Genomic DNA, 26,473 nt, shown 5'->3' with positions numbered 1-26,473 from the left:
CCCTCAGCTAGAGCCACACTGGTCGGCCCCCAGCCTGCCAAGCTCCTTCCTCCCTCCTCCGTCGACTGAACGACTGCCCCACAAGATCTTCACAGGCTCCCTCTCACGTCATGCAGGTCTTGCTCAAATGCCCGTTCCTCTGCAGGGCCCTTCCTGACACCCCCCTTATCCCTTCTCTGCCTCCATTGTTCTTTACATCACTTATCGCTACCATGTTACATATCTCTCGTCTCTCTGCCACCAGACTGGAAGCTCTGTGAGGACAAAGCTTTGTCTTCCTCGCCTGTTCTTACACTGCATTTAAAGCAGTGCCTGACACATAAGGTGGATTTTCCGAACAAATGAACGAGCCTGTGATTCGGGGGATTGGGCCAGGGTGTGCTTGATTTTATGAGACTGAGGCTGTGACTCTGCCCAACCAGGACTAACTGACTGCAGGGCTGCTGGGGGAGGCGGGGAGTGGACACAGCGGGAAGAGGGTGGAACGAAAAGTGCAGCAGCACCTCCTGCATCCAGTGGCTTGGACAAGCCCACGTGGGGTCCTGGGTTCAGAATGTGCACAATATGGGGACATGACATGCTCTTGGCGATGGAACTTCAGTTCATGTCTCTCTGCCTCAGCTCCAGGGGACATGGGCCATTGCAGTGGCAAAGTGAGACCATGTGTTTTTCTTAGATGGGGTGGAAAGGTCAACATAAGCCTTGTGGGAATATGGTCTATCTAAGTGGCCCCCAAAACATTGAGGACTGACATAGTGTCACCAGCTGATCAGGCTGTTAAAAATACCATCTCTCTTCTTACCAGGTTGCCCTGACCCATTCATGGTGCTACCTGAATATGTCAGTCTCTATTCAGAATGAGTTATAAGCATATAAAGTGAATCTTGTGTATAAATAACGGAATTTGAAGAAGTGCTTTGGGTTTAGTTTGAAATGTTTTGAAAGTGCATGAAATAAACTCAACTCAAATCAGCTTTAAACAAGGGTTGATATGTTGGCCCATGGAGCTGACCAGGTTCTGGGGACCCCACAGGATGGAGAGGAGCTGCAGGGACCTGCACCCCAGCGGCTGTAAGTGGCGAGGCACCAGGACTCTGGGCATCCCTCTCTCCCCTCTGCTTTTGTTTTCCCCCAGTGACAGGAGCCCTGGCCTCCCCAGCCTGCGGAAAGGGGGAGCTCCTTTGACCAGCTTTTGTGTTTCAAGCCTTAGGAAGCCTCTGCACGGTTGGTCCTCCCTGTGTCCCAGGCCAACCTGAGGTCAATCTGTGTTGCTGAGGATGCGGGAGCTTTGGCTATGCCCGAGCAGTGGCCCATCCTCATGGCCTTGATGGGCCACAGCCCCATAGAACCACATGCCTTAGATCAGGATCCATCCTCCTAAGGCAGGATTGCTAGACTGACCCAATAATTTAAGCCCCCACAGAGGTTATTAGGCAAAACTCTTAAAATGAAAGGAATAAGCTGTCATGGTAAAATGACAGAGTGGTGTGTGTGCCTTTGGGAGAAGATTCTCTCTTGAATGTGCCTCTTAGAACATACTTCTTAGGTAGCTGTCTACTCTACCAGCTCATGAATCCACTAGTCCCGAATAGCTTAAATGATCAGCTAGTAATAAGAACTTAATTTGTGTGAGCAATTGATTTATGTACATCATTCTATTTAATTCCCATTTGAATGGGTCCCAGGATTGTCACTGCTTTATAATGGACAAAGTGGCCTGCATGAGATTATTAAGAGGCCAAAGGATAAATAAACTGCAGCATCAACAATTCGCTGTAGATTGGTCTGATTATTTGCTCTCTCAACACACAGATTGAACAAAAAATTGTCCCATGATGGAGATGAAGTCAGGTGAGGTGTAACATGAAGCACGGTAGTAAAGGGGGTCCTGGAAAGGGATCGCTTATGGGGGAAACCTCAGTATAGTAGCATGCCCAGGAGTCTCTTTAAAGTTCTGGGGGATTTTACCTGCATGTCCAGACTTCGCAGCCGATGTCTATGAGCTGTGACTAAACAGTTTCCTCCCACGAAAGGGGAATCTGCAGCCAGGAACGTCTTGTCAGCGAGGCCCCTCCCGGCTTGTAGGTGAAAGATGCTGCTGTTTATTCTCTTGTTGTTTGAACAGCTTTGTATCCCTGCAGGCTTTGGGGAAGCACTGTCCTATGTTAGTAGAGATGGAGATTGGAACGCAGCAACTAGATTCCTGTGCAGGGAAGAAAACCTGGTTGCACTCAAATTAAGATAATATTTTTAGCAGAGCTTTTAGCAGCAATGCTTGATCATCTTATGTAAGATGCTAGAAATATCAGATAGGGAAGGGTTCTAGGAAATTAATGGGTCCAATTTCCTTATAGTAGATATTGAACCTGAGCTATAGCTGACTTGTCTACAGAAGACAACACTGGAAACAAGGCTTTTCTACTCATTTCTTTGTAATTTTAGTTGTTTTTTTGGTTTTGAGTGCTACATTAAATCATAGCTCTTAAGATGGTCTATTAAAAAAGAAAACACCTTCCTGTCTCATTTGATGATCCTGCAATATGTAAGAGAAGACCCTCAAGCCTAAAACCATCCCACCCAGAAGCTCAGGAAGTTTAAATAATTTGCTTGTCATATAGCTAGAAATTGACCCTGGAGTTCTAGCTCCAACTCATCTGCATTAAAGCCTAGACTGGAAATTAGAGCACAAGTTATACATTTTAAAGGAGGCATGGTGTAATTATATGCTTATCTTCCTATAGTTTACTGACTGACACTTGCTATTCATTCAGTCATTGAACAAATTTTTGTTGAATGCTTATTGTGTGCCAGCCTCCCTGACCTCAAATAACTTATTTTCTATTAAAGAAAATGGTTTGCAAACAGGTTTTCACAATGCAGCGTGATAAGGGCTTTGACAAGTTTTATGCAGAGTGCAAGAGGTAGACACAGGGAGAAAAACTAAGGAATTCTTGAGGGGCCAGGAAACGTTTCCAGAGAAAGTAAAATCAAACCTGAAACCTGGGTAAGATCTAGCCATTCCAGAGGAGCAAGAGCGTTTTGGGGAGAGTGGCCAGGGTGTGGGAAGGCTGGATGCAAACAGCAGCACGGTGAGTTGGGGAAGGGAATATTGTTCAATATATTAGGACCACAGAGTCCAAAGGGGCTGAGAGATGAGATGGGACAATTTGGAGCCAGGTGGCTGATGAATGAATGGCTTTGTAAGATGTGCTGGGCAGAATTCTAAAATTGCCCCCTCGTTCCCCACCCTAATCCCCAGGGCTGTGAATATGGTGAGATCTTGCAGATGTAAGGAAGGTTACGAATCAGTCGGCTTTGTGTTAATCAAAAGGAAGAATATCTGGTGAGTCCAGTCTAATCACACGAGCTCTTCAAAAGCAAAGAGGTTTCTCTGGGTGAGAGCAGAGAGGAAGTCAGGGAGAGCCTAAGTTTAAGAAGAATGTGGCATGCAGTGGCTGGCTAGAAGAAGGAGGGAGCTAAGTGTCAAGGGATATGGGGAGCCTCGGCTGAAAGCCAGCCGGGAAAGGGACACATCAGTCTCACAGCTTCAGGGGACTGGATGCCCACAACCTACCTGAGCTCAGCAGTGGATTCTTTGGCAAGTCTCCAGATAAGAACCCACCTGACACCTTGGGAGCTCATGAGACCTTTAGCAGGGAGCGCTACAGGCACACCCTGACTTCTGGCCTTCAGAACTGTGGGATGATAACTAGGTGCTGTTTGAAGATGCTAAGTTCGTGGTAATTGGTTACACAGCAATAGAAAACTAATACATAAGCCAAGCTTAAAAAATTGGATTTTATGAGAAGATGTAGATACTATTTTTTAAAAGCCCAAATATGTCTATCAAAAGAAGAACACCAGGGGAGAGAGAATGAAGGAGAAGCAATGTTCAAAAACTATAATCAATATTCTCAAAGATACAATAGAAGAAACAAAAGCAGGGGACTATTAAAAATGAACAATTAGAGACTAAAATTGATTTCTTGGAAATTAAAAACATGATAACATTCAATAGCATACCTAAAGTATGTTCTATACCCTTATATCCCCTACCTTTATGTAGTTCTGCTTTCAAATGAAATATTTGTACATTATAAGTCCAAAATCATTGATTTATCATTACACTTGATGCATTTGCTGTTTAGATCCTGTAGGAAGTAAAAAGTGGAGTTACAAATCAACATGCAGTGGTTCTGGTATTTATATTTACCTATGTAAATATCTTTACTGAGATCTTTATTTTTTCATGTGTCTTCAGTCAATTTTCGATTGTCCTTTGCTTTCAACCTGCAGAAATTCCTTTAGCTTTTCTTGTAGAGCCAGTGTAGTGGTGACAAAGTCTCTCAGATTTTCTTTTTCTGGGAATGTCTTAATTCCTCCTTCATTTTTGAAAGACAGTTTTGCCACATAGAGATTTCTTGGTAGGCAATTATTTTTTTGCATTTTCCTGATAATTAATGTTGTTGAGAACTTTTTGATGCACTTACTGACCACCCACAAATTGTGTTTTGTGTGGGATCTGTCTCGTTATTTGTCCGTTTTGTATTGAGTAGTTTGATTTTATATTTTTCAGTTACTCAAATAATCTGTATGAGTTCTTTGTCACCTATAAGAATTGTGAACAATTCCTCCCACTCTGTGACCTCCCTATTCATTTTTAATTGTGTCTTTTGATGAGCAGAAGTTTTAAATTTTTATGAAGACTGATTTATCAATGAATCTTTTATTATTAGTGCTTTTGTGCCCTATGAAATTTTGTCTAAGAAAGCTTGCATACCGGATGGCAAAGATATTCTCTTATGTTTGCTTTAAAGAACTTTATAATTTTACCTTTTCTTTTCAGGCCTATGACTAATTAATTATCAATATTTATCCTTGGTTTGAGGTAGCAGTGAAACGGTTTTTTCCTTATATCCATATTCAATTCCTCCAACATAATTTTTGAAAAGATTTTCCTATTTCCATTGAATTTTTTTGGCACATCATCACAAAAATCAGTTGACTATAGGTGTATGGGTCTGTTTTTGGACAGTTATTCTGTTTCATTGATTTATTTGTCTATCCTTATCCAAAAGTGAAATTATTGCAGCTTTGATCATTGTAGTCCCAAGATCAAGTATTGTAACTCCTCCAAATTTGTTCTTTTTTTTAAAACTTTTTGTTATTATAGGTCATTTGTGTTTCTGTATAAATTTTAGAATCATATTTTCAATTTCTGTTTTTAAAAATGTCTACTAGAATACCCTGAAACATTCTAGAGTATTTGGAGGTTATTCTTATGCATTATATAGATATTCCATTTTTAGTTTCAAGTGTATGAGAATAGATAGAAGGAACTACCTGAAACAGTTGAACTGTAATCCAGTAGCCTTGATTCTTGATGATGATTGTATAACCATATAGCTTTTACTAGATGACTGTTTCATTGTGAAAACCTTGTGACTGACACTCCCTTTATCCACTGTATGGACAGATGAGTAATAAAATAAAGAAAAAATAAATAAATAATAGGCGGGATAAGAGGTATAGGATTCTTCGGGTGTTCATTTCTATTTTTATTATTATTTTTTTATTTTTCTATTTCTTTTTTTTTTTTTTTTTTTGGAGTAATGAAAATGTTCTAAAATTGATTATGGTGATGCACAGCTATGTGGTGATACTCTGAGCCATTGACTGTATTCCTTGATGGATTATACAGTGTGTGAATATATCTCAGTAAAATTACATTTAAAAATGTCTACTGGGATTATGATTGAGATTGTGTTAAATCAACAGCTCAATTAAAAGAAGATTAAAAAGACATCAAAAATATAACAGAAAAGGAAAAATCCCAATAGAAGACTTAGAAAATATATTTGAAGAAATAGACTAATAAACAGAGCAAAAGGACAAAGAGGAAATAGTAAAGAAAAGATAAGAAAATTATAAAACAGTTCACATCTTAAAATAGAAAGTCCAGAAAGAAAGAAAATATAAATTGGGGAAAAGAAGAGAGGGGGGAGAATATCAATATATTATTAAGAAAATTTCCCAGAATTGAAGGACCTAAATTCCCAAAGTATATGGGCCCATCAAGGCTTAGCATACTGGGGAAAGAAAACAGCCATCAGTAAATTTTAAAACACCTTGGGACCAAGAGAAAATCCTAAAAGCTTAAGCGAGAAAAAAAAAAAACATGTTTCATAAAAGGACTGCAAATCAGAATTGTGGTGGATTTCTCACCATCAATATCAGTAGCTGGAAGGAAATTTTTTCCTCAGGGAATATTATTTCCAAACTAGACTTTTATACTTAGCCAAGCTATCAATTAAATGCAAGGTAGAATAAAGATGGTTTTGGACATATAAGGCTTTAAAAAGCTTTAACTCCTGTGTATTCTTTCCCAGGAAGCTCTGGAGAATGTGCTGTGCTAAAATGAGGGAATAAACAACAACAAAAAAAGGATAAGACAGAGGTCCCAGAAAACAGGGGTTCGAGTCCAAGGAAGAGGAGACAGAATTCCCCAGGTTGATTGTGAAAGGAGACCTCAACATGGCAGCTGAGCAATAATCTTAGAGAGCAACATGTCAGAAGGCTTTGGAAGATACTGTATTTCTTCTAGAAGATAAAGCTGTTAGAAAAATTAATTTCCTAATGTATTAAGAAGATTTATATGGCTGCAGGAGAGAGTTTTCATTTGAATAAGGATCTATATGTAGCAACTATAGAAATCAAAAGATACTAACTGCAGAGAAAGCAAAAAGTTATGAAGGGAAGGAAGGTAATGATAGTATACTCACTCAGTAATTGCTCTGCTCTCCTCAACACATAGTGTGATGGTTAGGTTCATGTGTCAACTTGGCCAGGTGATAGTACCCAGCTGTCTGGTCAAGCAAACACTGGCCTAACAATTGCTGTGAGGATGTTTGTGGCTGGTTAATAAACCAACAGGCTGGTTTATTAAATTGTCAGTCAATTGACTGCAGCTGTGACTGATGACTCATCAGAGGGCGTGTCTTCCACAATGAGAGAATGCAATTGGCTGGATTTAATCCAATTAATCAGTTGAAGACTTATAAGCAAGACAGATAGAGGACCTTCACTTCTTCTTTGGCTGCCCAGCGAAGCGTTTCCTGAGGCGTTCGTCGAAGTTGCCGGTTTGTTTCCCAAGGAGTTCATCGGACATCTTCCTTGGAGTTGACAGTTTGCTGACTGCTCTACAGAATTTGGACTCGTGCATGCCCACAGTTGCGTGAGTCACTTTTACAAATTTGATAGAGACACCTCTCATTGATTCTGTTTCCCTAGAGAACCCTAACTAATACACATAGTTTCCATCTTTGGTTTCTAGTTGGCTGCTCCAGATCCTGCCTTCATGATGGAAGAAATGGTCAAGTGAAGAGCAGGCCCCCTCCCTTAAAGGACAAGACATGGAAATTGCCACGTTCTTCTGTTACACTTCACTGGCCAGAAGATGATCCCATGGCCCCATCTCACTGCAAGGGACTTTGGGAAATCTACTGGGTGGTCATGTGTCCCCTAAAATTCTGTAGTGATGGAAGAGAAAGAGAACAGATAGGGGGAAACTAGCTATCACTTCCCCAAAGGAGGAAAAAAATATGATTCATTAAATTTAGAAAAAGCATCTGATAAAATTACACACCCTGGAGGCCAGGAAGAAGGAAGAGGGGGAGGAGGAGGAAGAGGAGGAGGAGGAGGAGAAGGTAGAAGAAAACTAGGATTTGAAAAGTATTTCCTTAAACTGGTTAAGGCCCTTGCAGTGCATTCTGAACATACTTTACATTTCAGTATATAGTAGACACCTGACTCCTTCCTGTGTTGGAAGAACCCGTTTTCTGTGGTCTTGGTGGTGTCTTGTGCCATCTCCCTCCCTAGAAGCCCAAAAGGCCAGATGCTCCTCCTCCTCCCTTGCTAGCCGCTCTGTGTCAGATGCTCCACCAGGGCCCTGATGGGGAGTGGGTGACACCGAGGCGCAGGCCTGGTTGGGGGCACCGGGCAGTGCCCTCACCGGCCTCCGAGTGGTGATTCCTGGGCGGGGTCTCCCGTGGTCCATGACCACTGTCCGAGCCCACTGTTCTACCCTCTCGTTGGTTCTGTTAACAGCCCCGATGTCTTTATGTTTGCTTGTTTGCTCTGTTTTAAAACTTTTCATTTTTAAATACTTTCTGACTTACAGGACAGTTACAAAAATAATACAAACTGCCAAAGGGAACTCCAACAAACCCCATCTCTCCAGACACCCAGATCCACCAATTTTAACATTACGCCACCTTTGCTGTATCATTCTTTCTATCCACTAATCTATCAATCCATCTTTCTATCTGTCAATTTACTTATCAATCTATTTTCTAAGTATTTGAGTGTAGGTTGTATACATCAGGCTCCTTGAACACTTAATACTGCCTGTCCTAAGAACAAGGATATTCACATAAGTAACCACCTTAAGTGCAGTTATCAAGTTCAAGAAATTTAACATTGATGTCAAACATATAGACTTTATTCCAATTTTTAAATATATTACCAAAAAGCCCTTTTGGGCCTTTTCTCCTTCATTATCAGGTCCTGTCCAGGATCACATATTGCATTTAATTTCATTGTCTCTTTAGTTTCTTGTTCTTTTTTTTTTTTTAATTGTGGGAACATATACACAATATAAGCTTTCTGATCTCATCTACTCCCAAGCATACTATTCAGTGGGATTACTCATATTTACACTGTTGCTGTACCCTCACCCCCTTCCATTATTAATACTTTACTGTCTCCCCAAATAGAAACCCTGCACTCACTATGCATTAACTTCCTTCCCATCCCCCCATCCCACAACCTGTTCTCTAATTCTGTGCCTGCATATTCTCTGATACTTTCTTTATCATGGGGCTTTAATTTAACATCCTAAATCTGTAACACTTTTGTTTGCTTGGATATTAACTTCAATAATATATACAAACTATGTTCTTAACCCTCTCTGTTCCACCCCCATTATGTCACAAATTGCATGTATATACATTGAGTCCAAAACCACTGATACATCATTATATTTTAGATCCTATAGAATGTAAAAAGTGGCGTTACAAACTAAAAACACAATAGTATTTTAATTTTATTTATATTTACCCATGTTTTTACACTTACCAGAGATCCTTATTTCTTCATGTGGCTCCAATCTATTGTCTATTTCCTTTCCTTTCAGAGCTCTCTAACATCTTTAATAGGGCTGATCTGCTGATCTAGTGGTGACAAACTCAGCTTCCCAAGGGCACCAGCAGAGGTTTTTTGTTTATCCAGGAATATCTTAATCTTTCTCTCATTTTTGAAAGATAGTTTTGTCAGATGTAGAATTCTTGGTTGACAATTTTTTTGCTTTCAGCAAATTAAATATGTCATCCCTCTGTCTTCTTGTCTCCGTGGTTTCCCATGAGAAATCAACATTTAATGTTATAAGGCTCTCTTGTGTGTGATATGTTGCTTCTGTACTGCACTTTCAGAATTTTCTCCTTATCTTTGGCATCTGACAGTTTGATTATAACATGGCACGGTTTGGGCTATTGGGGTTTATTCTGTTTGGAGTTTATTGCGCATCTTGGATCTTTCATTAAATTTGGGAAGTTTTCAGCCATATTTCTTTGAATGTTGTCTCTGCCCTCTTTGAGACTGGGTCTCTATTTATTAAAAAATTATAAAATTTTATTTTATTTTATAAAAATAAATTTATAAAAATTTATTTTTTCATCAATATGATAAAGACAACTATCCTCTTTTTACCTTCAAATCATGGCCAATGCCATCCCATTAAGGCCATCTTTGCATAACAAAGTAGCCCTTCCTTCCGGCCCCCTCTGCTGGGTGCCCTTGGGAAGCATGCCTCCTATACAACCTTAAGTGGTGGATGTATTTGCTATGTATTGCTGCGTAACAAATAACCCCCAAACTCAGTGGATTAAACCACAGCATTTATTAAGCTGTAAAGGTCTGGGCACAGCTCAGCTGGGTGCCTCTGACTCCAGTCTCTTCCAAGGCTGCTGTCAAGGTGCTGCTGGTGTCTCACTTGAAGGCTCCCCTGTTGGGGATCTACCTGCAAGCCCAGGCATGCGGCTGTTGGCCAGGATTCAGCTCCTCCAGGGTGTAGGACTGGTCCTCGCCACCCAGCCTCCCCATAGAGCAACTCGCAGCATGGTAGCTCGCTTCCTCAGAGGAAGCAACGAGAAGAGCCAGAGAAGAATGTGAGCTAGACCCAAGCCGTGGTCTTTTGTAACTGGCTCTCTGAAGTGATGCTCATCTTTTTTTTTTTTTTTTTTTTTTTTTTTAATGCAATTTTACTGAGATATATTCACACACTATGCTGGTTTGGATATATTGTGTCCCCCAGAAAAGCCGTATTCTTTAATGCAATCTTGTGGGGGCAGACTGATTAGTCTGTTGATTAGGAGGGAACCTCTGATTGAATTATTTCCATGAAGGTGTGGACCCTGCCCATTCAGGGTGCGTCTTAATTAGATCACTGGAGTCCTTTAAAGAGAGCTCACACAGGGAGCAGAGAGGACAAAATGCCCCAAGAGAAGCTGAGAGAGACATTTTGGAGACGGCCGTTGAAAGCTGACGTTCTGAGATGCTAACCCAGAGTTTGCCCTGGAGAAACTAAGAGAGGACCCCCAGAAGCTTAGAGAGAAAGAAGTAAGGAGGCACAGGAGCTGAGAGAGAGGCGTTAAGAGAAACCCAGAGACATTTTGGAGAAAGTCATTTTGAAGCGCAACCCAGGAGCAAAGGACCAGCAGATGCCAGCCACGTGCCTTCCCAGCTGACAGAGGTGCTCCAGATGCCATTGGCCATTCTTCAATGAAGGTATCCTCTTGTTGATGCCTTAGTATGGACACATATGGCCTTAGAACTGTAAATCTGTAACATAATAAATCTCCTTTATGAAACCCAATCCATTTCTGGTATTTTGCATAAACGGCAGCTCTAGCAAACTGAAACACACACCATACAACCCATCCTAAGTATACAATCACAATCACAGGTTCACAATATTGTCACATGGTTGTGCATACATCCCATGATCAATTTTAGAATATTTTCATTATCTAGAAAAGAAATAAAAATAAAAAATAAAACCCAAATCTTCCCATACCCCTTATCCCCCCAATTATTGACCCTTAGTATTGGTGTAGTATATTTGTTACTGTTGATGAAAGAATATTAAGATATTACTTGTGCCAGTTTGAATGTAGTGTGTCCCCCAGAAAAAGCCATATTCTTTGATACAGTCTTGTGGGGCAGATTGATTAATCTTTTTGATTAAGGTGTGACCTTTTGATTGGATGTTTCCACGGAGATATGACCCACCCAACTGTAGGTGATCACTTTGATTGGATAATTTCCATGGAGGTGTTATCCCACCCATTCAGGGTGGGTCTGAATTAAATCATCAGAGCCATATAAATGAGCTGACAAACAGAAGGAACTCAGTGCAGCTGTGAGTGACATTTTGAAGAGGAGTTACAGCCAAGAGGGACACTTTGAAGAATGCACAGAAGCTGAGAGAGTAGCTACAGATGAGAGACAGTTTGAAGACAGCCATTGAAAGCAGACTCTTGCTCCAGAGAAGCTAAGAGAGGACAAACGCCCCGAGAGCAACTAAGAGTGACATTTTTGAGGAACTGCAGCCTAGAGAGGAACGTCCTGGGAGAAAGCCATTTTGAAACCAGAACTTTGGAGCAGATGCCAGCCACATGCCTTCCCAGCTAACAGAGGTTTTCCGGATACCATTGGCCATCCTCCAGTGAAGGTACCCGATTGCTGATGTGTTACCTTGGACACTTTATGGCCTTAAGACTGTAACTGTGTAACCAAATAAACCCCCTTTTATAAAAGCCAGTCCATTTCTGGTGTTTTGCATTCTGGCAGCATTAGCAAACTAGAACATTACTATTAACTATAGTCTGTAGTTTGCAATAGGTACATTTTCCCCATTTGCCTCTCTATTGTTAACTCCTTGTAATAGTGTTGTACATTTGTCCTAGCTCATGAAAGAACTTTTTAATATTTATACAGTTAATCACAGACATTGCCCACCACTGTCCCATCACTTCTGCTGTATTTATTCCTTAGAAGCAGGTGTCCAGGTTCAGCCTGCGCTCCTGGAGAGAGGATTACACCAGGGTAAAAACAGAAGTTTGCCTGCAACAGTGGCCCTCCTTGATCATTGCTGGGAGGAACAAGTGAGATAATGTGTGTGAATAATTTTATAAACTAGTGAGAGATTAGTATTAATTGGAACCATATGAAATTGCTGATATTTGATTGTTCATTTTTTACCTATAAAATGGCTCCCCTAATATAAGTGATTGTAGTAAAATAGGGAACTAATAGGGCATAAAATGACTTCATAATTTTTTTCTGGGGTCAAGCACTAATAGAATGCTGGATAAATGACAATTAAAACTGGCAGGAGAGGGGTTGAAAGGGAGGGGTTGGTGTCTAGTGTGATAGGTTCACAGTTGACTCGTATATCATTTAGCTCTCTGTCTAATCATCTATCTCTCATCTATGTCAATAACTATCTAATCATCTACCTATCAGTTATCTTTCTATCATCTATCTATTTACCTATTTATCTACCTACCTGCCTATCAACCTACCTATCCATCCCGTTATCTATCTGTTATGTATTCTGTACTGGTTGGTTGCTGGGTTTGATTTGGGGATATTTAAAATGCAAGTGCCAAGGTCAGTGCTTAACAACATCTGCTGTGCACCTTGAGCATGAGTTTGTTTGTTCTGGACTAAAACAACAGCAGCACAGCTGCTCAGACATTGGCCCAGGAATGTGAATAGTCACCCAGAGCAGCTCCTCCTTATGGTGATAGAGCTTTCGGTGATAGAGACAGATCCTGGGCAGATTCTGCTGAATAATGCTGGCTCCCCTCCCTCCAACAGCACCCTTCTTTATATGTGTGTGACGGTTAATCTTCTGGATCACCTTGGCGAGGTTGTGGCGTCCAGTTTTGAGGGCTATTTCGTAGATGAGATTAGAATGAACAGTCAGTTGACTTTAAGTAAAGGATTTTAATGTTAATAACAGGGGTGGCCCCATCCAGTTAGCTGAAGACCTTGAGAAAAAAGAGCTGAGGTTTCCAGGGGAAGAAGAAGTTCTGCATCTAGAATACAACCAACGCCTCTCTGAGATTCCAGCCTGCTGGCTTCCCCTAGAGGTTTCAGACTCAAGACTGCAGTATCGACTCTTGCTGGTTGAGACAGATGTGGATACAATTCTATATATCTCCCATCCGTAGCTGGGGGAGAGGCCACATCCCTCGGCGTGTTTTTCCTGTCCTGAATTGGGGGTTGGGGTTCTGGGCCCTCCCTCTGAAGATATTTTGTGCTTAAACTATGCCAGTGTCAGTCAGGGTTCAAGCAGGGAAGCAGAACCACTATGGGAGAAGAGATTTACTGGAGGAATCAAACCCTCCATGGCTGTCGGAGAATGTGGGAAAGGGAGCCCAAGAAGCAGAGTTGGAGGGTCCTGGAAGGAGTCACCAGAGTCACCAGCCACCCATCTGAGAAGACAAACAGGTGAGCCACGAGGTGGGGCCTTGGAGAGGGAGCAGGTGGGAGCTGCTGCTTGTGACTTGCAGCGAAGTTGGGAAGAGGAGCTGGGCAGGAAGCTGAGGAGAGCAAGGGCAAGCCAGAACCCGCCGGCGCCTCTGCATCTGTCTGTCACCCATCTGACCACGACAACCTTCAGAGAGTCGTGTTGCTGTTCAACTTTATCCTTCCAGATCTTGTGCAGATTCTGTCAACTCTAACCTGGAAACATACAGGGAAGGGGATTCTGGGAAACAAGGTTCTGGCTTAACCAAGTCGGCACAGTAGAAACCACCACAGGCTCATACATGGAAGCCATTAGCATTCAGGAAGGCCTGGGGAGAGGAACTTGGCAATATCTAGCAAAATCACACATGCCTTTGTCACTTCGCCTACTAATCCCAGCTCTGGGGATCTCGCCAAAGCCACCCTGGCAAAAACACAAGATGACTATTCATTGCAGCTATATGTGCTTTAGCAAAAATACTGAAAATAATCCTAACATCCATGGATAGGGAATCAGTGGAATAAACAATGGAGCATTATGCAGCTGTCAAAAGGAAAAAAGAAATATCTTTATGTACTGCTAAGGTGTGATTGCCAAGATTTATCGTTAAGTCAAAATTGGCTAACAATGAAAGGTGAAGAGAAAGAACTTGGAGAGAACAGAGTTAGAATCTAGACATCTCCAAGAATACTGTAGTGGTTTGAGGCTGTATGTACCCCAGAAAATCATGTTCCTGTGGGTGTGAACCCATTGTAAGTAGGAACTTTTGATGAGGTAACTTCAGTTAAGGTGTGTTCCACCTCAGTCAGAATGGGTTTTAATCCTCTTACCGGAGTCCTTTATAAGAGAATGAAATTCAGACACACAGAGAGAAAACCATGGATGCAAGAAGCTGAAATCAATGAAACTTAGCAGAGAACAGAGAAGCCAGGAGATATCACCATGTGTCATGCTATGTGACAAACTACAGACCAAGGATCAGCGGCAGCCAACCCCAGAAAGCCACAGTATTTGGGGAGAAAGCATCACGATGATGCCTGATTTCAACTTTTTCCCAGCCTCAAACTGTGAACAAATAAATTTCCATTGTTTAAGGTAACCCATTTCATGGAATTTGCTTAAACAATCTAGGAAACTAAAGCAAATACCTTGATTTGTAGATGTGACTTTGGAATCATAAATATATAGTTTTCCTTTACAGCCTGACACCAAAATATTTCTTGCTCTTATCAGAAACCCTATCTCTGCAAAGGGAAAAAAATGCTTAACAAAGATTGAAATGAATAGAGGTGAAGCAATATCTGTAGCTTTTGAGAAGTGTAAAGATGGGACAAACTAATAATACAACTGGATTTGTTGTGTTTGCAACGTGATTTAAAAATGGGGCACAGAGGAAGCACCTGTGCTCATTTCGATGAGGATGGGGAAATGCAGGCCCATTTCATCGGGGACAGTGGGACCAGGGAACGATAGGCAATCCACAATACTTTGACTCTGGGACTCAAGGGAGTTTTCTCTCCTATCAGTCATTTTATTTATCTCCCTTAGAATAAGACCTTTACAAACAAAATGAACATTTCTCCCAACATACTGACAATAAATATGTTCACAGGACTTGGGTTGACAAAGAGCAAACGCCTCTCCCTCTATAGATAATTTAACAACCTCTGTTTGTATCCTGTTAATGATTTACAAAGAATTTTCTCCTTTTGTGCTGCCTCTGGGTGGTAGGCGGGGGTTAGATCCCCATTTCCTGGGGGGGGGCTGGGCTGGGTTGGTCCACGCTGCCCCTCCCTGCTTTCCTTGGCCCTCGGTTCTCCTCTCTTTGCTTGTCCATCCACAGTTAATGGTGCTCCTGCTGTGGCAGGGGGTGTTAGTGCTCACCAAAAACCCACGACCTCCGGAAGATTTCCCAGACTCCTTTGCAATTCTTTTGGGGCCAAGTCACTGGGTCTGGCCAACGGTTGGAGATTGAAGGCAATTAGGAGCCGGCGCCTTGCCCCTGGCTTCCCCACTGTGGAAGGCCACACGCTCCCACCCTGTGTCCGGCTCCATCTGTCATTATGAGTGAGAAACAACCCTCACTTTTGTTCTTTCATCATATCCTTTCCTGCTTAATAAAATTACTTGTTCTCCAGCCCTTCTAAGTGGATTGCTGAGAGCTTTTGCCCAAGTATCCAAAAGAATTGGCAGCCCTGAAATTTGAAATGTGGAAGACTATCAACATTTCTCCTTTTCAATTTACATGGAGTTTTCTAGAGGCAGAATATTTTTTAACATCAATTACTATTTTATCACCATGTTTTTTTCCCCAACATGTATTTTTTAGTTAAAAAATATTTTATGAAAATGATACACACACAGTTTTAAAAACCACTGGTGTTCCAAGTTATGACAGCAGTAGTCTTCTGCTCCTGCTATCCCCAACCCAGATGTACATACTTTCTGCTATTTCTTCTGACATTTATGTCTATGTTCCTAAATAGTATGTTTATACTGCCATTTCTTGTTATAGCACTTCAGACGTTTCCTACTGACTTCTTATTATGACAGATGAGGATTTAGCCACCTAACACCTCCCACCAGCCCTCCACCTCCTCCATCTTCTCCTTATATCACAGTTTTGGTTAAACCTCAATTCTCTGTTCATTATTTATGACTATGTAAATATTGCTAAGAAAAGGAGTGTGCTATGGTTACATTTCCTTCGGCAAAAGTTTCTCCTTCTCTGCTGGAGTTAACATTTATTTAGCTTTCATTTGCTTAGTCTTTGTACATTGCCATCAGTGATTTTTCTCTCATCATCCAAATGCCTGCCAATTCTATTTTCCACATGGCTAAAGGTGATGTATCATTTTTCTGAGGTAATTTTTACTGGAGCCCTCTCTCCTGTGTCCTTCATCCCAGTTGCTCTCCAGGCTTGTGGCACAGCTATCACCCTCAATTCTGTTTCCTGGAGTCTACATCTTCCTTTTTATTGGTTTATCCTCTTTTGTTGGTGTAGCACAACCTTCTGTAACTTTCAGAGAAAGGGTGTATAGTGGTTTGGAGGTATGTACCCCAAAAAACATGTTCTTTAACTTAACCCATTCCTGTGGGTGTGAACCCATCCTAAGTAGGACTTTTCGATGAGGTTACTTCAGTTAAGGTGTGGCCCACCTCAATCAGGATGGGTCTTAATCCTGTTACTGAAGTCCTTTACAGGTGGAAAGAAATTCGGAGAGAGAGAGAAAGCCACTGAGACACAGAGAGAAAGCCACAGCGGGAGCAGCCAGAAGCTGAAAGCCAATGGAACCTGGAAGAGAAGGGAGAGGCCAGGAGAGGCCACCATGTGCATTGCCATGTGCCAGAAAAACCAAGCACCAAGGATCGCTGGCAGCCAGCCCCAGAACGCCAGTCTTCAGGAAGAACGCATTGCCCTGATGAGGCCTTAGTTTGGACTCTCCTGGCCTCAAAACCATGAGCCAATTAATCCCTATTGTTTAAGCCAACCCATTGCATGGTATTTTCTTTAGCAATGAGGGAACTAAAACAGGGTGCATAAAAGGTAAAGTTTTTTGAGCCCTTGCTGGGTTTAAATGTTTTCATTTTGGCCCACATTGCTGTTGAATAAGTTCAGTTGGGTATGGAAATGCAGTTGAAAATAATTTCCTTCTGAGTCCATCTCTGGAAGCACATATTGGGAACGGCTAAGAGTGGATGCCCTTGGGGAGGAAAACTGGGTTAGGGAAGGAGAGAGACTGACTTTTCATGGTATGACTTTTTGTATTATTTATTTTATTTACCATTTGCAGACATTGCTTTATAAAATGTTTTTAAAAAAACAGAAAGAAAACATGGCAAATAAGAATTTAAACTATCCCCCAATTTACCACCTATTGCACTGCTTTTAATATGGTTTGAGCCACATGAGCAACATATTTAGCGTAATGCAATAACTTCAGCATTAAAGGGGTTTGCTTGAAATTATGCTATTGTGCAAGCCCAAACAGAGTGACTATGATTGGATGATATAGTGAAAACCCATAACCTTGTTATTTCAGAACTTAAAAAAATTTAGTGAACATCTGTAAGTTTTAGGAAAGAGGAGTACATTTAAACTAAATTTTGGTCACCAGAGGTTGAAATAAACTTGTTTTAATCAGTCTTCCCAGGTACTAAAATTCCTAGTATTTAACCATTACCACGCCCAATGCCACCACCCAAAACCACTTCCACATAAACCAGTTTACTTCTACAGGGCGCTCCTTGGATTTTCGAAGTTCAACTAAATAGCAACTAAGCAGAAAGTTAGGGCCTTAACTTAGCAAGTCTCCCGGTGAACACAGCAAAGCAAGAAAGTCAGCACCTGGTTAAATGCTTGTGTTAGACAAACCTCAGAGGGCAGTGAAAATATGAAGGGGAAGTGATGAAACATTTTTCATGATTATGTTTTTTATTATAAAAAGCTCCCAGCCTTGTCTTTAGGTATGGGAGCATTTTAATCATACAGATATTCTGTGTTAACTTTCCTCTTCTCCCCCCAATAATTGTGAAAAAATAGGCAAATGAATCGCTTCTACTGCACACATTCACACAAGAAACAATTTAAAGGATGCAGAAAAAAGGTAAATCCCTGCAGTTACCAGGCTGAATATTGTAATCACCCAGGGAACTTTGAAATGATTCTGATTCTGATTTAATTGGCCTGGGCATCTGCACAGTGGGAGTTTTCAAAACTTCCCAGGAGACTCTAATCTGCAGCCCGGGCTGAGAATCACTGTTCTCCAGGTAACACTGACGTCTTTAGACAGAAAGTGGAGGAGGTCATTGCTTATCTCTGTGACAGGTAATGAGCTACCTGTGCAGACCCTGCTGTCTTCATATATTTCATTATTTATTCAGCAATATAGTTTTTTCACTTACTTTTTATTAAATGGTATCTGTTGGAATTTATTTCTGCTTACAAAAGTAAAGCAGGCTAAATGCCACCCAGACCTAATCGTTAAATTTTCCATCTATATTCATTGTCTTTTATTTATGTTTTCATGTTAAAAGATGTGAAATATACATGAGACACATGTACAGTTTAATGAATCATTATAAGGCAGACTTGTTAAACATACTCCCAGGTTACCCAGTATCTCAGAAGCTCCTTTTGTGTGCCTGCCTGAAGCAATAACTCTCTTGATTCTTTTGAAATCCATGCCTTGTCTTTATAGTTCTCCTGCTTATGCATGCATTATTAGACAACACAGTTGGGTTTCTTTACAGCAGCTCAGTTATTTACATGGTAAATTCCATCGTGTGACTCGACCACAGTTGTGCCTTTCAGCTGCTGATGGGCATTTTGGTGGTTTGCATCTATTTGCTCTTGAGAAAAATGTGCTATGAACACGCTTGGCTTTGTCTCCCCGTGACCATGTACACTGATTTCTCTAGAATAAATATTCCTAGTGTGAAATTGCTGGATTCAACTTCAAAAGAAAATATCAAATGACTGTTCCAGATTGCTGGAGCTAATTTAGTCCCAAAAGCAGTGTATGGGAGGTTCCGCTGCTTCAAATCCTCCACAGAAATTGGTATTGCCATGTGCTTTAGTTTTACCAGTATGACGGGTGTGTAATGATATTTTCTTGAAGTTTTAATTTCCATTTCCTTGATTAATAATGAGGCTAAGAGCCTATGGCCGATGTTTCTGTTGTACCGGATTCCATCCACTCAACTCGCCTTCTACTTTCTTTGGTAGATACTTTGAATACTTTCTTATCCACTACTTCAGGTAGATTCTTATCTCATTAATTTTCAGGCTTTCTGGTTTTCTAATACATTTAAGGCTATAGATGTCCTTCTACTTACAGCTTTAGTTGTAGCCCACAATTTTTGGTATGTAGTATTTTCACAGACTTTCAGTTCAATAGATTTTTAATGCATTTTTATTGTGAACTTTAACATATGTACATAACAGTGATAACTTTCAAAGAACAATTTAACAAGTAGTTAGAGAACAAATTCCAAAAAATGTCATGGGTCATAGTTCCACAACTTCAGCAATTTCCATCATTGTAAAATATAACATACGTACAAAAAGGTGTTAACTTTCAATGTACAGCTTAACAAGCAGTTATATAGGTAATTTCAAAAATTGTTATGAGTTACAGTTCCACAATTTCAGTTCTTTCCTTGTTATGCAATATAGGGTATATACAGAGGTGAAAACTTTCAAAGTATAACTCAATGAGTAGCTAAAGAGAAAATTTCAAAGGATATTATAGGTTATAGCTCTACCATGTCATTTACTTCCTTCTAGCAGCAATATATATATAAGTTTGAGTATTCACAGACCTTTGTTAAATCTTATCTTGTTTGTTGCTACTCCTTCCTCTCACTTAATCTCTTTCTCCATCTTCAGGGGTGTCTAGGCAGTGAGCACCCTGACTTGTTCATATTGAAAGGGGGTGTCAACAGTATGGAAACGGGGGCTGCATCTGTTTGTTGTTCTAAAAGAGGCTGTTTCCTCTGCATCTTAGGACTTGTCTGGCAGAGGAACACTCTGATGGATTAAGTTTCTGAGAGATAAAACTTAGTGAGTGAATCTTTTATAGAATCTCAGATAGGAACCTAGGTATTTGGGGACTACTTTTGGTAAGGGCATGGTATACTGTGGCCATTTGGGATCTAGCTAAAGCTTGCATAAGAGAAACCTCCAGGAGAGCCTCTTGACTCTATTTGGTATCTGTCAGCCTCTGTGACTTCAGCCCATAACCTTTCTTTTTTCTGCCTTTTAGTCAAGTGGGCATTTTCAATCCCTCCTTGCCAAGGCCAAGCTTATTCCTGTGAGTCATATCCCACAACGCCAGAGAGATTAATTCTCCTGGGAGTCATGTCCCTCATGGGGGAGGTTAATGAATTTATTTGCTCAGTTGGGCTTAGAGAGAAAAAGGCCACATCTGAGCAACAAAAGAGTTCCATGGAGGTGCCTCTTAGGCATAATTATAGCCTCCCATTTACAACCCTAAGTTTCACAAGAGCAAGCCTCAAGTTGAGGGCTTGATTTATTAAGTAGTGGGTTCCTAAATAGATTTAATCTAATTTAGAAATGTTCTTCACTATTTCTGTACAAATGAGGATTTTCCATGTCTGTCCATTAGGCCATATCTGTTATTTACGATATTAATTTCTACCACTAAATTGTTTGCTTATTCTATCAATTACTGACTGAAGAATATCAAAATTCTCCCACTGTGATGTGGAATTGTCTACTTCTCACAGTAGAAATAGATATTTTTTGCTTCATATATTTTGAGGTCACGTTATTAGCTACATACAAATGTAAAATGGTTATATCATCCTGATTTGCATCAAGTGACCCATTTTAACTCAAGTAATGCTTTTTGCCTTATAGTCTGTTTTGTTGATTTTAGTCTAGCTATATCAGCTTTATGTTGTTTATTTTTGAATGGTATATTTTTTCCATCCTTTGACTTTCAACTCTAGTGTCTCCTCATATTTCAGAAGTAACTTTTGTAAATAGCATACAGTTAGATTTTTCACAATCTCTTCTGCTAGTTTGAAGATGCTGACAAATTCATCCATTTAGTTTTTAATTTGGTTATTTTACATTCATTTTAACAGTTTTATTTAGTTCTTCTTGCATAGTTTACTAGCTCTATTTGGCCACTTTTGATAGTTCCCAATTCATTGTTGATATTTCTAAGGTTGTCTTTTATTATTTAAACTTAGGAAGCGTGGCTGTTTTATAGTTTATATCTGAGAATTCTAATATCTGATGGTTTCATTGGTCTGCCCGTTATTTTTGAACATGGTGCCTTGTGTGCTTTTGTGGTTGGTTTTCTTTGATCATGTGCTGCTCATTGCCTTTAAAATTATCTGTGGGATTCCCTGAGGCCTAGGGTGAAAGTGCCCTCTTCCAGCTAGGGATGGAATTCATTTCCATCAAGGTGCATAGGAGCACTATAGCTTGGTGCACTTTAACTTCATACTTGAGGCTCCACTCCAGTGTAGCAAATTTGGGCTTCAAATATGCTAAGCACCTGCCCACTTTAGGGCAGATTTTTTCTTTCCTCTCCTTTTCTCTCCTCTCTTCGCCTCTCCTCAACTCTCCTCTTCTTCCCTGTCCTTTCCTTTCCACGAATCACCAAGGCAATGTCCTCCACAACCCCTAGGATGTGAGGGAAAAGGAGCAGGTTTACTCTAAGCCCAAAGGTGTAGGTTTTGAGGTTGCAAGTGCAAGTCTCTTAAATAGACTCACCAACTTGGTGAGCCCTCAGCTTTGATTTCTGTCCCTCTGTCCCACCCTGAGAATCTGTGAAAACATGCCTTAATCTTTTTTTTTTTTTTTTTTTTTTTGGAGGAGAAAAGAATTTATTTGCAATCTTGCAAGATAGGGCGTCCAGCCAAACACGTGGCAGGCTGGCGCGCCAGAGGAAGAGAATGAACATGCCGTAATCTTGCAGTCTGGGTTGGCAGAATTCTTCTGGGTAAAAAGGGATCAAGTGTTTGGCTGACTCCTCTAGGGTCTCTCTTTCCCTTGGCTCTCAGCTTGGTCATTCATCATTGTTTCTTCAACCTTTCAACACTTATAAAAAGATGTAAAAAATATTTTATACAGCATTGAAAATTATTTTCACGGGAGAGTTGATCTTGATAATTTAGCCTGATGCTGTCCAGTGGAACTTTCTACAGTGATGGGAATGTTCTATATCTGAGCTTTCCAATATGGTAGCCACTAGCCATATGTGACTATTGAGCACTTGAACTGTGGCTAGCACACCTGAAGAATTTAATTTTTATCTAATTTTGCTTAATTAAAAATTTAAATAGCCATGCCTGGTCGGTGGCTACCATATTGGATGATGCAGCTCTTGCCCACTGTTGCCAGAAACCTGAATATCTTTATTCTTGAGACCTCATTTGGTTGAGCAGAATCTTGGTGAAGCAGATCAGTTTTTTTTTTCCTTTGTGCTTACCTAAATCTCCTATTTGTACAATAAAGCTATACTCCTTGTATGATTAAAAAATTAATTTTAAATATCACCACCATGAGTAGGTAGAATGCTACTGCTTCAGATGAGTCACAGCTGGGTAATGAGTGTCAACTGCTTTATGGATTTACTGTAGCAAACATTTATACAATAACCAATAGTTTACTTGTCATCCAGAGACCATCCCAAACAACAGAGAGGCCCTGTACTTTGTCTTAGAGAAATATTTATCTAGAGCAATTTAAAAAAATAAGCAAAGCAATGAGAATAAATATTGAACAACATTCTGTTTGGATGGATGGCTATTTCCACGTCAGAATATCCCAGCTTCAGGCAATAGCTGTTACATGAAGGATGATAACGATGTGTTCTCTGATAGTTGTCAGACACAATTGGTTTGCTCCCTGATGTGAGAGGACTATACCTTGAGGATAGGATTCTTGTCTTACACGTGTCTGAGTCATGCTCCAGAACTAAGTTTTGAACTGTAGCTGATATATGACAGGGGCACAGCAAATATTTTCTGGGTAACATAATTTTGGGGCTGTCTCATAAATACTAAAAAATGGAAAAAGCATAGAACTATGATTTCCTCCAATATTTGGGAGGACTGTGTGCTGTCCAGTACAGCATCTATATTTGGTTGCTGAACACTAACCCCCCCCCCCCCATTTCTCTGGAAATGAATGCGCATCTCTGTCCACAGGGTGGTCATGTGATCCGGTGCTGGCCAATCAGAGCACCTCATCTCCCTGGCCTGAGAGTTGTTCATGGATGGGGCCATCACTTCGGTGGAACCAGCCAGAGCCCTTTTTTGAGACTTCTTGGCAGAGCCACAGTAAGCTTGACGCTTTTGTCAGGGAGTGAGAAGGGTGGGAATCTGGGCTGCCTGCCCCTGTACTCCTTGCCACTTGGAGAAAGCCTGCCAGTAGGAAGGAAGGACACCCAATAGAGACAAGAGATATGAGAGCTGAAAGAGGGGGTCCTGCTGGGGTCCAGCCCCGAGTTCCTGTCCTCAAGCCCCTGGAGCCTCCCTGGTCCCTTAGCCCTTCATTTATTCTGTGAACCACCCGGTGTCCTTTCAGCAAATTACCTTTCTCCTGAACTGAACGTGAATTGGGTTTCTACCACTGGCAACGGATATCTTTTATCTGAAATCAGAAAAAATTTGTCATAGTCAGGGGAAAGAAAATTCATACCAGCATTAAAATAAGGTGGGGCGGGTCAACTCACATTTTCTCATTTTCTAAAAGTGAGAGTCTTTTATCTCCCCTCCCCATTTTCTCTACAGTTTTTGGTGGACATTATTCTCAGACACAAATACTAAATGTTCTTTGTCACCATCCAAGAGGAGCCACATTACTAATGAAAGAGAACACCAGCAATGTGGATTTCTTAAGAGAACATTGAGGGAACAGAAGAGAATGTCATTCCGTATTAAGAAACTCCAAATTTAGTGTCATGCTGACAGTGACGGATAATGAACTTTGTGAAACAAATCCCGTCGGTTGGTGTATGTGACGGGATAGCTCTGTAGCCATGTGCCTCAATCCCACTGCAATATGGTCCTTGGGGGAGGATCTTGAAATTGAACAAAGAGGAAAAGTGTGGGAAACCAAGGTTTTCCTTTTCTTTTTCCTACTTCAGGTGTTGTTTTCATTCCCCCAACACAGTCCTTCTTGCTCCTCCCCTCAGCCCGTGTCTGCAGATGAAGGAAGCACTGTCTTAAGTCAAATGCCAAGAAACATGATTAGGATTCAATAATTGACAAGTTCAACAGAAGACATGCATACACCAGTTCACGGCAGCTCTGCTCGGAATAGTCCCAAACTCGAAACATCTTAAATGGCATAATGGATGACTTGTGATGTGTTCATGTAGAGGAATGCTATATGGTAAAGAAAATTAAGGAACTAGCACTACAGTTAAGCAAGGATGAATCTCACAAACATGATTTTGAGTGGAAAAAAATAAAAACAACCACAAAAGAATAAAATGCATTTATACAAAGTCCCCAACATGCAAAACTCATTGATGTTGTTAGGAGATGGACAGTGGTAGACTTTGAGGAGAAGGAATGGGGAGTGGCCCCTCGAGAGGCTTCTGGGACGCTGACAATGTTCTGTTTGCTGACCTGGGTGGTTACACGGGTGTGACCGCTTTGTGAGAAGTCGTCAATTAGTAAACTCATAACTTGTGAACTTTGCTCTACATGGCTTACATGAAAATTAAAAAAAAAAATAAAACCAATACTCTAAAGAGAACAAAGCACAAAGGAGGCAGGGCACTTTGGAAAAGTTCCGCTCAACATGGGAAAAGTAAATAGAAGTTGGGTGGGATAAGGGTTGGGTAGAAGTGATAGGAGAAAAATTATTTAACTTGAGAGAATGAGTCTCTTTCCCTAGACACCTTGCAGCCCTGATATAAGCCTGTAACTGGAATTTGGGCAGAAAGACTGTTTTATAATCAAAACTAAAGTTCTTTGACAGATATCCAAATAATTCAGCCTTTTGCTAGAGCACTGTTTTAAAATAACAGTGAATCAATTCATTCACTCTCAGGGATTGGAAAAGCCAAAATATATACATATTTCCAAAATGACTTTGATAAATTTACAGAACTAGAGAACAGAGTGAAGTGGCCCATCTATACCACTTAAGAAACATGCCAACTGTCCCTTGGCCCTTGCGTTGGAGCTAGAAGGAAGACTGGGTTTGTGTTGTTCTGACACCAAATGCCATTTCTTAGTTCTAATGCAAAATAGTGGTATTTCTTTAGAACTGAGCCACCTAAGAAAATATTTCAGAAGGAGTCACCAGTCCGTGTAAAGTGTAAATGCAGCAGCTCCCGCAGGGAAGAGGGTAGAAGGGTGCCTCCCTGATGGAGGTGAACTTCTCAACCCATTTCCCAGCACCCATCTCCAACTAGGCTACCACTTAATTTGTCCAAGATGGAGAACTGCCTTCTCCAGCAGCTGCTCCTCTTCCTCCTCAGATCTTCCATCTCAGGGCATCATCTTCTGGAGATTCAAGGAACTGACCACTGCCAAGCATTTGCAGCTCCTACCTCCCCTTCCCCCTTCCAACTGGTTACGGAATTCTGTGGCTCACCCCCACCCCATCTCTGGAACTGTCTTAACCTTAGTGCAAAGTACAGTCATGTGAGCAGCTTTAAAACATAGATGCCAGGCTGCCACCTACAGAGATTCTGATTTGGTTGGTTTGGGGGTGCGGCTTAGGCATCTAGAGTTTTATAAGCTCCCCCAGGTGATTCTAAAACATAGACCAGGTGGAGAACCTTAGCTCCAGAACTATCCTGTTCTCCTCCTTCCCTCCTGCATTCTCTCTCCTCTGTGTTGCTGCAGCAATGTCTTAACTGCTTTGCCTGTTTCCAGGCTCCCAATTCTTGTCCGCCTGTCTTTCCTCGTGGTGTCCTAACCTAAGACCCCAACCTTGACATTCAGATCTCACCCAAGTTAGCTCCTACTCACCTTCTCCACCTCATCTCACTCTACCCACCCCATGCTCCTGCACTTCTCAGTACACAGATTTTCTGACCGCTTCCAAACCTGCCCCGTACCTTCCTGTTTTCTGTTGAAGTTCTCCTTTTCTTTCAAGACCCAATTGAATCTCCCTCCATACCTCTGGGAAACCTTCTGGATCATTCAATTATTTAACTAACCTCTTCCTTCTCCATCTTCCCACAAGTACATTATTTATAACCAGGAAACACTCATGGATTCTGTCCTGTGTCCCATATATGTGTGGATTTCTTTCAGTGAGATTGAGAGCTCTTGATGGGCAGGGATCCTCCATTGTATGTAATACACAGCCTCTTCTCCATGTATCTAGAATGATAATAGTGATATTCTCTCTGTGAAATAATTCAGAAATAG

At 41.0% G+C, this 26,473-nt stretch overlaps 1 protein-coding gene across 1 annotated transcript in view; it reads left to right on the top strand.

Annotated features, from left to right (window-relative positions):
* Positions 1-24,665, top strand: part of B3GALT5 (beta-1,3-galactosyltransferase 5) — a 100,383-nt gene extending 75,718 nt beyond the window's left edge. The window contains exons 2-3 of the transcript XR_005216054.1: positions 23,285-23,416; positions 23,870-24,665. The gene's annotated coding sequence lies outside the window, so the exon portion shown is untranslated. The remainder of the gene's footprint in view (positions 1-23,284; positions 23,417-23,869) is intronic.
* Positions 24,666-26,473: the final 1,808 nt, after the last annotated feature.

This window comes from Choloepus didactylus, chromosome 1 (genome assembly GCF_015220235.1).
Source record: "Choloepus didactylus isolate mChoDid1 chromosome 1, mChoDid1.pri, whole genome shotgun sequence".
NCBI classification, from domain to species: Eukaryota; Metazoa; Chordata; class Mammalia; order Pilosa; family Megalonychidae; genus Choloepus; species Choloepus didactylus.
The sequence above is the reverse complement of the archived record's forward strand: the minus strand, read 5'-3'. Positions and strand labels throughout refer to the sequence as shown.